Raw genomic sequence first — 13,357 nt, 5'->3', positions numbered from 1 at the left:
GGATCCGTTGTGAAGAGCTTGGAACATGCCCCGAGTAGAATGTCCGTAAGGGCCTTATTGAATGGAACTAAGAGTTCTGAAGGGGTGCCTCCTGGCTGAAGCATCTCTGTCAAGACATTAGTTCTTGACTGCCACTGAGGGTAGGTTAAGGTCCAGGACCTCAGCAGCCCTGCACTCCACCATTGCAAGCAAGGCTCTCTTCTCTGTAGCCACAGTAAGAGGGTAAACCAGGCCAGTGTCTGGTGAGGTGCCCAATCCACTGGCCTCGCCCACTTCCTCATACGAGCTGTCCTGTCCCTCAAGTGGTTCATCTCCACAAGGGTTCATGGACCCTTCCCAAACATCTTCCTCATAGGCTTGTCTATCATACAAGGCACTGGCTCCGCTCCGGGAAGAAAGTCCTCGGGTCGGCGCTGGATGTGGCGTAAGATGATGCCCATCCGGCTCCTGTTGGAGTTGGGAAAGACAATGGGGACTGCGCTGGGGGCATTGGCACTAGAATGGACGCCAAGGGAGGCCTGGGTCTCACCTACAGCTCTGCTCCGGATCCAACTAGGGATGCTTGGGGCCTGACTGGCAGCAAGGGCGATCCTGACGGCTTGGTCCTAGTAGGTGCCCGTCCCGTGCGGGTCGAAGGCCCTGGCCACCCAAAGATGAGGCTCATAGCCGTATAAAATTATTTTAGTTGGACGGGGGTCGCTCTGGCTCTGAGAAAATAGGGGAAGCACCGAGCGGACCCAGGATTAAGCCTGCAGACTTGCAGGGCCTGGGGTACCGACACTCCCTCGTCTGATGACTTCAACAGACGCAGTGAAGTCGAAGAGCGTTTTGCACTTCTTCGACTTCTTGTATTTGTAGGACTTCCCCCTATTACTTCGAATGTGATGATGAACAACGGGAGCGGTTCTGCGAATGATTCCAGGACCTCCCACGCAAACGGTACGTCAAGCATCATTGAGTCGACAGACGGGCGATGAGGAACTTTAACAATTGCTCTCTCAGCGCCTTGGGTGCATGGCGCGGCAGTCCTTACATGCCGTGGAATCATGTCCCGGCTCCAGGTACCACAACCATACCAACAAGTGAGGGTCTGTCACTGACAATTGCCTATGATAGGCCCAACATGGTTTGAAATCCAGGTTTGAAACACCAGGAGATGAAATTTTTTGAAAAGAACCGACAAATAGTCAAAAAGGCTGAGGGGTAGCTCAGACCAGATTAGCTCTATCTGGCGCGGACAAGTAAAGAATTGGCATCCGCACCTATATAGGTACCGCACACGTCATTTCCGGCGTAGATGATGCCGATGCGTAGACGAGAGATACCACCTACCGGCGTGCAGGGGTACTGCTAAAAAATCTTATGGATCCAGTCTGACAGCTGGACGATATTCTAAGGTAAGGAATCTGCTGCTAGATATATCCCACCCAATCTATTCCACCACTATCTACCCCATTCCAATCTACCCCACCCCACACTACCTCATTCCAATCACCACACTTCACTTTACCCCATTTTACCTCACTCCACACCATTCTTCCCCTCTCCACTCTACCCCATTCTAATCTTTTCGACCCCACTCCAGTCCACACCTCTCCACTTCAATCTATCCCACTCTATGCCACTCCACTCCAATCTACCTCACTCCAATATACCCCACTCCACTTCAATCTACTCCATTCTACCTCAGTAATCTGCACTGCAGTCTACCTCACTCTAGTCCCGTCTACTCCACTTCAATCTCCACCTCTCCACTCCTACAATCTACCCCATTCTAGTCTACCACAATCTACCCCACTGCACTCCATCCCCATCTACTCCACTCCAGTCTACACTACTCCAATCCAGCCCAATCTACCCCCTCCACTAAATTTGACCCACTCCATTCTACCCAACTCAACTTCAGTGTACATTGCTCTGCGCCAATCTGCCCCACTCCACCCCAGTCTACCCCTATCCAATCTACCCCACCCCACTCTACTCCACTCCTATATACCTCACTATGCTCCTGTCTGCCCACATATGCTCCATTCAACTTTACTCTAATCCACCCCAGGCAACCCCACTCCAATCTACCCCACATCACTCCAATCTAACCCAATCCTTACTATTCTACCCATTCTACTCTACTCTACCACAATCCACCCACTCCAGTCTACTCCATTCCACTTCAACCTACCCCACCCCACTCTGCCCCATACCAATCTACTCGACCCTACTCCAATCTACCCCACTCTAACCCACTGCAATCTATCCCACTCAGCTCCACTCCAATCTACCCCACTCCAAACTAACCCATTTCAGTCTTCCGAGTCTATCCAAATCCAGCCCAATCTAACCCACTCCCTCACCCTACTCCACCCCATCCCAATCTGCCTATTCCAATCTACCCCACCCTACCTCGCTACAATCCACCTCACTCCAATCTTTTCCACTCCACTATACCCCAATCTACCCCACTTCATTCTTCTCCAGTCTGCCCCATTCCACTCTAATTTATGCTGCCCCATCCTAGTCTACCCCACTCTATTCCAGTATACCCCAATCCACTCCAATCTACCCCAGACTTCCCCATCCAATCTACCTCACTTCACTCCAGTACCCCCTCTTCATTTTACTACACTCCACACCAGTCTACCCCACTCTACCCCAGTCCACTCCAGTGTGCCTAACTCCACCGCACTCAACTTCATTCCACACCCTCCACTGCACTCTACCCCAATCTACTCCACTTCGGTCTACCCCAGTCTATTCTACTCTTATGTAATCTATCCCACAACAATCTAACCAACTCCACTCTAATCTGCCTCACTCCACTCAGCCCCACCACACTCCAGTCTACCCCAATCTGTTCAAATCCACCCCATCCAATCTGTCCCACCCCACCTCACTCCAATCCACCCTACCCCACTCCACACCATTCGACCCCACCCCCACTCCAATTTACCCCATTCTAATCTACCCAAACCCACTCCATTCCAGTCTAATCAATCAATCAAACAGTATTTATAGAGCGCAGTTAATCTCCCCCAGGGTATCCAGATGCTGAGGTCTCAGAGGTCTTTAGTCGAAGAGCCAGGTCTTGAGTCCCTTTCTGAAGTCTGCCAGTAAGGGTGATGTTTGCCGGTGGAGGGGGAGGTCGTTCCAGAACTTGGCTGCGTGGTAGGAGAAGGAACAACCTCTGCTGTGACTTCGGCGGATGCGGGGAAGATGAGCGAGAGCGTGGGAGGCGGAGCTGAGTTCTCTGGCGGTCTAGTTGAAGTTCAGGCGATGTTTGATGTAGTCTGGGCCATGGGCAAGGAGGGCTTTGTAGGCGTAGATCAGCACCTTGAACTGGCATCTTTTCTGGACGGGGAGCCAGTGGAGCTTCCTAACGGGCGGGGGGGAGGGGGTGTTGTGAGTCTGTTTTGGGAGTCTTAAGAGCTGCATTCTGTATGGTCTGAAGTCTCTTGAGGAGTTGATGCTAGTGGCGTAGAGTGCGTTTCCGTAGTCCAGCCGGCTGGTGGTGAGGGCTTGTGTGACAGTTTTCCTGGTGTTGATGGCGATCCATCTAAAGATCTTTCATAGCATGCTGGGGGGGGGGTGGAAAAAGGCGGGAGAGATTGTGTTGACATGGCATTTCATGGTACGTTTGCTGTCCAGGATGATGTTGAGGTTGCGGGCGTGGTTGGGGAGGCGGGTGTGGGTCTGAGTTCGGGCAGCCAACAAAATCAGAATTTCCGTCTTGCCATGTTGAGCTTTAGACAGTTGGTCCTCATCCAGCTGGCGACACTCATCACGGCGTTTCGGAAGTTTGTTCTGGTGGTGGTGTCTTAAAGTAAGAGGATAAGTTGGGTGTCGTCTGCGTAGGAGATAATGTTGAGTCTATAGGAATGGACGATGTCGGCCAGTGGTGTCATGTAGGTGTTGAACAAGGTGGGGCTAAGAGACGATCATTGGGGTACGCCGCAGATGATGCTCTTGCGTTCGGAAGTGATGGTTAGTGGGTGGTCTGCGTGTAACTGCAAACTCAACATTCTAAAGCAGCCTTCACTGCAATACACTCTAGTCATTAGGTCATAGCTCTGTGGAGTTCATCAGGACCCAAAAGGGTTCCGTCATTGTTCACTCGCAAGACACTACAGAGCCTACCCCACTTCATTCCAATCTGCGTCACTCCACCCAAATCTACCCCATCCGTCCCACTCCAAACGTCCCCAACCTACGCTACCCCACTCCAATCTAACCCACCTCTCTCTACCCCACTCCACCCCAGTCTGACCCACTACATTCCACCCAGTCTACCCCACTGCATCCCAGTCTCCTTCACTCTTCTCCAATCTACCCCACTCGGCTCCAATCTACCCCACTGCACCGCATTCTTACCCACTGCATCCCAGTCTGCCCCACTCCGCCCCTATCACCCCTTCTACTTTACTCTTCCCCAATCTACCCCACTCTACTCTAATCTACCCCACTCTACCCTAATATACACCACTCTACCCAAATCCACCCCACTCTACCCAAATCCACCTCACTCCACTCCAACACAGTCTTCCCCACTCCAGTCTACCCCACTCCAATCCACCTCAACCTACACCACTCCAATCCACCCCAATCTACCCCACTCCAGTCCGCCTCACTCTAACCCAATCTACCCCATTCCACGGCAGTCTACCCCATTCTACCCCTCTCCAATGTACCCCTCTCCAATCTTCCCCACCTGTCTCCAATCTACCCTACCCTTTATCCACCCTACTTTACCCCAGCCTACCCCACTGAACTCCGCTCAAATCTACCGCAGTGTACTCCACTCCAGTATACCCCACTACTCAACTCCAATCTACCTCACTCCTTTCCACCAGAGTCTACCCTAATCTACCACACTCCCATACACCCCAGTCTACCACACTCTGATCTTCCCCACTTCACTCAACACAAATCTACCTGACACTCCAACCTACTCCACTCTACTCTACCCCACTCTACTCTACCCCATCCTCCCTCACCCCAATCTACCCCATTCCAATATACCCCACCTCACTCTACCATATTTCAATCCAATCTACCCCACTCCACCTCAATCTTTTGAGTCTACCCCACTTCACTCCAATCTGTCACTCCACCCCAACCTACTCCACCCCTCTCTACCCCACTCTACCCTATTCAATTCCAATTTAACCCAATCTAACCTACTCCATTCCAATCTACCCCACTCCATTCCACCCCAGTCTACTCCACTGCACCCCAGTTTACCCCATGCCTCCCCAATCTACCACACACCACACTAGTCTACTTCACTCTACCCCAATCTACACAACTCCACCCCACTCTTCGCTACTCCACCCCAATCTACCCCACTCTCCACATATCTACTCCACTCCAATCTATCCCACTCAACTCTGATCTACCCAACTCCACTCCAATCTACCACAATCTTCCCCATTTCAGTCTACCCCACTCCACCCAACCTACCCCACTCCTATCCACCCCTGTCTACCCCACTCCACCTATCCCACTGCAGTCTACCCCACTCTAAACCAATCTACCCCACTCCACTGCAGTCTATCACATTCTACCCCTTTCCAATGTAACCCACTCCAGTCTTCCCCACTACTATCTACTTTACTCTTCATCCACCCTACTGTTCCGCACTCTATCCCACTCTGATCTACCCTACTCCACTCCACCCCAATCTACCCTACTTCAAACTGCCCTACTCCACTCAAATCCAACCCTATCTGCCCCACCAAATCTACTGCACTTCAATCTGCCCCAATCCTGTTTACCCTAATCTATCCCACTCCAATCTATCCCACTCCACTCCAGTCTACCCACTTCAATCTACCCCAATCTGCCCCTCTCCACCCTACCCCACTCCATCCTACCCCAGCCTACCCCACCTCACTCTTCCTTATTCCAATACACCCCATTCTACCCCACCTCACTCCAATCTAACCCACTCCAATCTACACCACTCCTTCACAATCTTTTAAGTTTACCCCACTTCACTCCAATCTGTCACTCCACTCCAATCTACCCCACTCTACCCCACTCCAATCCACCCCCCCAATCTCCCCCACCTCACTCTTCCTTATTCCAATCCACCCCACCCCAACCTCACTTCAATCTCCTCCATTCCAATCTACCCCACTTCTTCCCAATCCTTCAAATCTTCCCCACCTCACACCAATCAGTCACTCCACCCCAATCTATCCCACTCAAGTCTACCCCGTTCTAACCCACTAAATTCCACCCCAGCCTACTACATTCCACTCCAGCCTACTCCACTGCACCTGTCTACCCCACTCCACCCCAGTCTACTTCACTCTACCCCATTCCGCTCCAAACTACCCCGCTCCACCTTAATCTTCGCTACTCCACCCCAATCTACCCGACTCCACTCTACCCTAACCCATCTCACTCCACTCTATCCCACTCAACTTCAACCTACCCCACTCCACTCTAATCTACCACAATCTTCCCCACTTCAATCTATCCCACTTCACTCTTCCCCAGTCTACGCCACTCCAATCTACCCCACTCCACCCTATTTACCATACCCACTCCTCTACCCTAATCTACTTCACTCCACTCTACCCCAATCTAGCCCACTCCTCTCTACCCCAGTCAAATCTACCCCGTTTTACCCCACTCCACTGTACCCCAATCTACCCAACTTACCTTACCCCAATCTACCCCTCTCCACTCTACCCCAATCTTCCCCCCCTCCTCTCTACGCCAGTCTACCCTTCTACCCCTTTCCAGCCCTGCCCACTCCACTCTACTCAATTCCTCTCCAAGCCACTAACGTTTAGCCATGCTAAACAGCAGGCACACTATTGTAAAACATGTCTAAAACACATTGCCAATACAGGAGACCTATTGACTTTGCCCATGCTTGTTGTTCTTATGGTCCTTGTTATTGCTAACATACCTAATCTGCACGTCTTCTGGGTTTCTTCTTTCTGCACCTTAACTTTCAATTGGCATCTAGTAAAAGATTTGGACAGAACGTGGCGTAAAGCTTATAACACCCAGAATAAAATCATTTATCATAACCAAGTGCACAAATTCAGCCACTTAGAATAAAGAAATCCTTTTATTCTAACAAGACAAAAAAGTGTCTGAGAACTTTTTAAAATAGTGGTTACTCTCTCCAACCCTTACTTTAGAATTAATGGTATTAGGCTGTCCCAAGAACTGATTTGAGTCATTGTAGAAGGCTGGCTTAGTATTTGGGGCACACTTAGTTATGTGATGCACCTTGCACTAATCCAGGCAATCCTTATGGTGATTTTAGTGGTCTTTGATAACTATAGAAAGCTCTCCAACTGGTAGCTGTGGAGAGCAGCCTTCAGGCTTATATTGAAGTAGTGTTAAGCAACATGTTTTACCAGTCTAATCCTGTAGTGTGGGTTAAACTAAAAAGAACCACGCAGTGTCTATATAAAAATGTTTATTTATTAAACACATTGGTATATCTCCTACCCGTAGATATACACACAATTACACAACAATACTTCAATTGCAATCAGGTAAGTAAGCGCAAAATACATTGGTCTCCAGGGGGGACCAAACCATACACTAAAGAAGTGGAATGCGAACTGTGGCCGAAGTCGGGACTTGGACCAGGAGACTCAGAGCAGCTAGGGACACAAGGAACCACCCACGGTAAGTACCCAGAAACCCCACGGAGGCTTTGTGCAGAGTGGAAAAACAGCTGCGTGTCCAATAGAAGGCAACGGGAAAGTAGCAGTTGCAATTTTTAAGAAAAAGGACCGATCCCAGTGGACCCTTATGAAACCCTGTGGAAGACCGCAGGTTGGAGAGTCACCTCACCCGTGGATCCCCCAGGAACCAGGATACCTACACCAGGGATACCGGGTGCATAGGTGTGAAGTGACATCAGAATCTGCCCTAGACCACAATGGAGACCTTCAAAGAAGATGCCCCTGGAGAAGACTGTGCAAGAGTACGGTGGAATTCAAGGGTGGATTCTTGAAGAGGAAAACCTGTAGGCAGAGGGGCCCGAGTCGATGCCACTCGGAGGTGACCTGGAGGCATGGAAGAGCAATGCCCACCGATGTCGGACGGTTCAGAAGTGTTGATAGTGACCTTGTTGCTACAACTGTGAGGACCAGGCAATGCTAAGGAAGACCAGGAGCCATGCACGAGCTGTCCCACGTCGGATGTCAAGGACCAGGGGGTTGGTGTCCGATGGGAGCACCAACAAGCCTTGGAAGCTGCAACTGGTTTGAAGAGTGAAGAAGGAGCAACGTTGGGACCACCAAAGTCCAAGGGACTCACCACAAGCAGGAGAGTCGGAGTAGGCCCAAGCAAGCAGTGGAGCCCACTGAAGCAGGAGAAGTTCCTCCGGAGGACCCAGAGGTTGAAGGCACAGGAGTCGCAAGAGGACGTTGAGCAGCTCACAGAGAAGGAAGGCCCGCGGTGCAGAGGATGCAGTGAGGACGCTTTACTTAGCAGAACCACCACCAATGTTGCGAGCCTTTGGAAGTCTGCTTTGTTGTGGTGCCTGCGGATGCAGGAGAGTGACCCCTTCATTCTAATGGCGATTACTTCTGGTGTCCTTGATGTCCACAGGTCTGTTGAAGAAGCACAGACAACAAAGAAGACTTGCAGAACATCGAGACCAGGAGCAGCAGGACTCTTCCTTGATGCAGTCTCGGTTACAGGCGAAGTCCAAGTTTCCAGATGGTCAAAGAGTGACGTGGTTTCAGGCTTATGTCTTGTACCACAACTAATCTGATGAGACACCTACAGGTAAGCCCTTAAGTACCCCAGGAAAAGGGTTGGAACAACTCAGTGGTTTCTCCCAGAGAAGGTTCTGGACAGAAGTGAAGATACTCCCATGTCCTTTGTCCAGTTTTGCACCAGAGCGGGAGCCAAGGGCTCCCAGAACTGGCTCAAACTGTAGTATGGAAGGAGGGAACGAAATGTGCCCTTCAAAGCTGTCTGATGGCGCTGGCAAGCAGCCCGATACACTAAATCCTGTCTGGGAGGTGTTCACACCTTCCTGCAACAGGAAACCTTTTGTTCTACGTTCCCCTGCTTGAGCTTGGCTCAGCAGCAGGAGGGCAGAGTCGTGTCTGTGGTCGGCAGCAGCACTAGCTTGCTGTTACCGGTAGTACAGGGGGGCACCCCAAGGGAGTCCCCAGTACATATGATCATACTTCACTGGAATTAGTGTTGGGGTATGATGCCAACATGTTTGATACCAAACATGACCGTGTTCAGTGCAGCCATCATATAGTTAGACATCTTGTAATGAATGATGTTCACTAAATGTATTAAAATGGCTGACTGCACTTACAAAGCCTGGAGAATCTACTCTGGGGTTTGTAGAGGTGTCCTGCTTATGCAGGGGCACCCTCAAACTTATAACTAAGCACCCTGCCATCAGGATTCAAGAGCCTGTCATAGGGTCGACTTATAGTTTTTAAGTACAGTGTCCCCAGATATAAGGAAACGTATATCTGTCGTGAGAGGTGCAAGCACCAACTCACACAGGCTGCAATGGCAGGCTTGTAGTCACAGTTTAAGTGGGCTCCGATGGGTGGCACAGTACGTGCTGCAGCCCATGGGTGACCCCTGGGTACATTAACACCATATGCTAGGGTCTTACAAGGGTTCACCAGTAGCCAATTGTGGAGGTACCAAAGTACTTATCATGGTAATATTTAGGGGGAAACATAGAGACTGGGGTCCTGATTAACAGCATCCCAGTCAGACTAGTCAACAAGCATTAGAAATGCAATAGGTCTCGCATTTTTTTGAGTTGTAGCTATTGGCCTAGCTTAACAGCTACCAGACAGAAATTGCCACCTTGCAGGTGCCGAACAGAGCATTGCTCCGTGAAATAGCCTGAAAGCCTAAAACGATGTTGATAGCCTAAAAAATAAAAAGGCAGATCAGGATGACCAGGAGGAGCCGTGGACGTATTGGGATGGCCAACGCAAGCAAACGATGAGTGAAATCGCCTGAGCGTGACCCAAGCACGCAAAGGCGGGAGAATCCGACCCAATGCACCAATAAAAACTCCGTATTTGTAAATGGCACACCAACAAACAAACGGCACTTCATGGGCATGCCGAAAGCAGATAGAGGAGATCAAGTTAAAGCTTGAAGATTTATATAGCGCGGCTCATCACCCGTGAGGGTATGCAGGCGCTGTCCATGCACATGCGGAGATTAAGTCATTTGCCCAGAATCTCGGGATGTCGCACCAATGCCGAGACTTGAACCCGGATCCCCAGTTCCCCAGGCAACAGCTCTGACCACTGCATCACATCCTCTCCAGCACTTGTTTTCCCCCTTTAGGCAATATTGCACAGAAGCCCTCTCTGCTGTGCAACACATCTAAGAAAGCATTTGAGGCACAAGCAACATGAGGGAGGTGTTGGGGAGTATGGAGGGAACAGAATAGCAGACAGCGGAGGAGGGAGGGAGCAGCAATGGACAGCAGTGGAGGGTGTAGGGGTAAGCAGCAGTGCGAGGAGGGCAGGTAGACCGCGCATCCGCGCGGCCTAGGCTCGACCTAAAAAGAGGGGGAAAAAGGAAATAAAGTAAGCGGTAACTACGCTTTCAGTTCTGTGAACTAGCATTAAACCACGGATACGAATTTGAATCGGTTCTCTGTACCTTACCGAACATGTATTACATGAACCACATTCTTGTCTGATTGCAGGACAACTGATTTATTTGCACAGGGGCATCAATTTGATGAGCCATGTGCTGTATTGAGCAGTATGAGACAAGCACGCTTTCCTTAACCACGCTTCAGATGTCTCGGTTTTTGTACTACGCACCTTTTGATTATGTGTTGTAGGACAACAGTGCACTGGATTAGAACTCCCGCCCTTTTTGCTAAGGATGTGGTTTAGCAGTGGCTACTTTTTGGTACTTTGTTCGGCGTGAGGAATCTGCTCCTAGTAGGGCTGCTTGTTATGCCCATGCCAGGTTGGCCTCGTCCATGTTACTCTGGGTGAAGGTTCCACAGATGTAAATCCAGCGGCGGCCCGCTTTGTATTCTGTTGACACAGAGTGAAATAAGTCGAATTGGCTGTATCTTCTCTTCCAGCTTGTTGAAGGCGAAGCAGGAGTGTGCTTCTGTTTGTCAAGGGGGCATGGGTGCCTCCTTCGAGCCGTGTGAAGTGTGTGCACTGCAAGTGCTTTCTTTGGGTCAATGAGAGGACATGGCAGAGCCTCTCGTTAGGATTAGAGGGAAGCAGAGGTGATGGTAATTGGAAGGCTTTGTAGTGGCAGAAAAGAGAACACTTTGAAACCGGAGGCCTTCACATTCTAATATTGGCCGTCATTCTGGCAGCACCGAGTGGGTTTCTTAAGTCTTAAACAAATTATAGCAGATCAACCAGCATGTCGGACTGACGTCAGTGTCTTGGCATTTCTGATCCCTGACTTTTGCGGTGTGATATTAGGGATGTTCCCACTAGAGCAGAGCAGGTCTCCGCTGCCCAAGCTCATATTTGCCAGGAGGTAGAATGACTCAACAAGGAAGTGAAACGCACTCTCACTGTTAAGTTTAGAGGGTGCAGGAATAGCTGGTAATTCATTTTTGTGAAGTCTTCCAGCTTATCTGGGCCAAAAGCAAGCCGTCTTTCTGAAACCCAAATGGATTGCCTTACAATAGATTTATTTCCCATTTGGAAAGGTTGGGAAATTTGTGGAAAACATGATAACCAAAAAGATTTCTTAAATTTCCCAACATGTACAATCTTTTCAACCTCGAAGATGATTTAGAAAATGCATGCATCTGCTTTGCAAGAGTTTCTAGGTTTCTGCAAAGATGTACCAGAGCCCGATAAAACCTCGTTGCTACAAGCATCTGAAACTGCTCACCCATAACTGCCTGATATTTTCCTCTGTTTTTATTTTTTCTCGGCTTTGGTCAGACTCATAACTCCGGGTAATTAATACTATGGAGACTGCTGAACACAGCATCGAGTGCTGGTACTCTAGAGTCAACACCACTTGCCTAGGGTTTTCTTCCAGTAGTAGGGGGCCTTCTGTAGGAAGTGCACGTGCTACAGAACTCAGTTGTCTGCTGATGATTTTGCTGCAGACCTCCTTTGCTTTAATTTTTCCTAATTGAAAGGTCATGTTAAAAATAGAAATATTTTGTTGGGATTAAAGTGTACGTCAAACTAAAGGGCAGTGACATAACTTCATCCAGTCTTCTATTGACGAACCTGGTGATTGTCATGTTCCGCTACCAAGCGTAGTATGTTTCTTTTTACTGATACTGTTTTGTGGAGCTTTTTGGTGTTTGTGTTTTTTTTAATTTTAAATACAATTTAGGATAATATTTCCAATATGTTCCTCTCGTCTCTGCTATGACTAGAAAGCCACAGAAAAATCATGCTGTTTTAAGTTGATGGTAACTCGTTTATTTGCCATGAACATTTTGGACGGACATTAACTTCAGATGTTTTCTAAAAAGTCTTTGTGGATGTTCCATAAACCAGATGTGTGAAATCTGAGTATATTTTAGCTATTTTGGGGGGGGGGGGGGGGGGGGGTTAGGGGGGTGTAATTGTTATTCCAGATTATGCTTAATCTTTTGTATTTTCAATTCCACATGGATGACTGTTAGGAGGTGCCTTAAAACGTCATTAAATGATAGGGGACATTTTGTGGCACTTGAGGACGAACCTCTTGCATTGTCAGCATCTAAAACATATCTGCATGTATACCTGGTACATATCAAAGCGTATTGTTGATTCTGATGCCAGGTTAAGTCACGGTGGCCTTTCAAAATCTTTCATGCTAATCCACTTTATCCTACTGCCCCCGACTGTCACTGTGGCTTAAACTGCTGTATTGCTATTTGGCGAACTCAGAGGGAGTGATTAAGAGTTCAAAAGATGGGCACATACAGAGGCCATATTCATCAAGTAAGCTCTACCGCAAGGGCCAAAACCAACTGAGCAACTTGCTATCTATCCACCAAAAGTACATCAATGTCTCATCAGGGTCCTAAGGCGCAAAATAAGCTGCTAAACAACTCATCTAGTTATGTGTTGGTATGTCAGACTAGACTGTGTCAGACTAGCAGTACAGCTCTTCTGGGTGGTGGGAATGTTAAGATAGAAAAGCCATCCTGCACCTCCAGGCTTTGAGAATCGCATTTTACGATGGGTAAACCCCTATGTTTATTTTAGGATATCTAATGTAGCGCATGCGTTTGGTGTATGGAGTGGTCTGTCGTAGCAAGGATGCAAAATTTGTCAAGTGCTTGGCCACCTTCAGACAGTACTGGCTTTTCACCCCCTATAGTTTTATATGCTTGAACTGTTTAGCTCCATGCTTACGGTCCAGTGAAATTGTAAAGCTCACA

General features: G+C 49.0%; 1 protein-coding gene across 1 annotated transcript in view; it reads left to right on the top strand.

Moving 5' to 3' along the window:
* TUT1 (terminal uridylyl transferase 1, U6 snRNA-specific) overlaps window positions 1-13,357 on the top strand; it is a 348,086-nt gene that overhangs the window by 14,914 nt on the left and 319,815 nt on the right. The window lies entirely within an intron of this gene.

The sequence above is a fragment of the Triturus cristatus genome, chromosome 9 (assembly GCF_964204655.1).
Source record: "Triturus cristatus chromosome 9, aTriCri1.1, whole genome shotgun sequence".
Taxonomy (NCBI): domain Eukaryota; kingdom Metazoa; phylum Chordata; class Amphibia; order Caudata; family Salamandridae; genus Triturus; species Triturus cristatus.
The sequence above is the reverse complement of the archived record's forward strand: the minus strand, read 5'-3'. Positions and strand labels throughout refer to the sequence as shown.